General features: G+C 34.6%; 1 protein-coding gene across 1 annotated transcript in view; it reads right to left on the bottom strand.

Annotated features, from left to right (window-relative positions):
• LOC106869940 (uncharacterized) overlaps positions 1-1,281 on the bottom strand; it is a 120,427-nt gene that overhangs the window by 50,683 nt on the left and 68,463 nt on the right. The gene's annotated exons all lie outside the window — the stretch shown is intronic.

Here is a 1,281-nt window from a genome sequence, read left to right as displayed (position 1 = left end):
GTATATATATATATATATATATATATATATATGTATGAGTGTATATATTTGTCTGTGTTTGTTCTCCCACCATAGCTTGACAACTGCTGTGTTTACGTCCCCGTAACTTAGTGGTTCGGCAAAAGAGACCGACAGAGTAGAGTAAGTAGTAAGCTTACGATGAATAAGTCCTGGGGTCGATTTGCTCAACTAAAGGCGGTACCCCAGCATGGCCGTAGTCAAATGACTGAAGCAAGTAAAAGAAAAGAATAAAAGAAAGAATGTATAAATATATATATATGCAAATACACACACACACACACACACACACACACACACACACACACTCACAATACATACATACGTAATTGCTATTACTAGTATTATAGTTCTTATTGCTAGAGCGGCGAGCTGGCAGAACCGTTTGAAACCATTAATTATTATTATTATTATTTTGTTGTTGTTATTATTATTATTATCATTATTACTATTAGGATAAAATCGACATTTAGAGAAAGACTGTTGAATTAAAATGAATTAAAGATGAAATATTTTGAATTTGGATCAGTTGCCATTCAAATTTCATCTTTGTTTCACATTAACTCGACATTTTGAACAAACAATGAAATAGTAGAAACTTCCATTAAATATTGATTTTGTTTATTTATAAACATATTCACAGTTCGTTGGTTATGTGCTGAGCATTTTATTTCTCGGTGGTTACTTTTGTTTTAAAATATAACAGATTTCAATTATGTTGTTATACTATGTTTGCAGTCCATTGATTGAAGCTATGAAACCAGGAGATGAGTGAAGAAAATTTTTTTCATTATTTACGCGTCAAATCATTTTCGTCCTTAATGGCGGTCCATCTGAAAGAAGAGTTCAGATCTATTGGGTTTTTTGCCCCCTTGTGGTGGAGAAACGATGTAAGTATTTATTGTTGAAACTAAAACATTCTATAAAGTGTTTCTTGGATTGCAAATGTATAGCCTTCGAAGTGTGATCTGATGTAGCGGTCACGAATCCATGACAGGCTACAGTCCATGCCGATATTATTGTCTTCTTTAGGTCTTCGGGAAACATAACCTTGCATTATCTCTTTTCTTTTTTTGCATTCTGAGCGCTTCACATTCAGGTCTTCTTTGAGCTCTGTTAGTCGGGCTGCTTTGGGGTTGTATGGAAGGTCATGAGGTAGAAAATGCTTCCTAAAGAGTTCACTGCCAACATGAATATTATAATTGCACACACATACACAAACACACACACATGCGCATGCACACATACGCACACACACACTCA

Source organism: Octopus bimaculoides, chromosome 10, assembly GCF_001194135.2.
Source record: "Octopus bimaculoides isolate UCB-OBI-ISO-001 chromosome 10, ASM119413v2, whole genome shotgun sequence".
In the NCBI taxonomy this organism is placed as follows: domain Eukaryota; kingdom Metazoa; phylum Mollusca; class Cephalopoda; order Octopoda; family Octopodidae; genus Octopus; species Octopus bimaculoides.
This window is presented reverse-complemented; position numbering and strand designations above follow the sequence as displayed.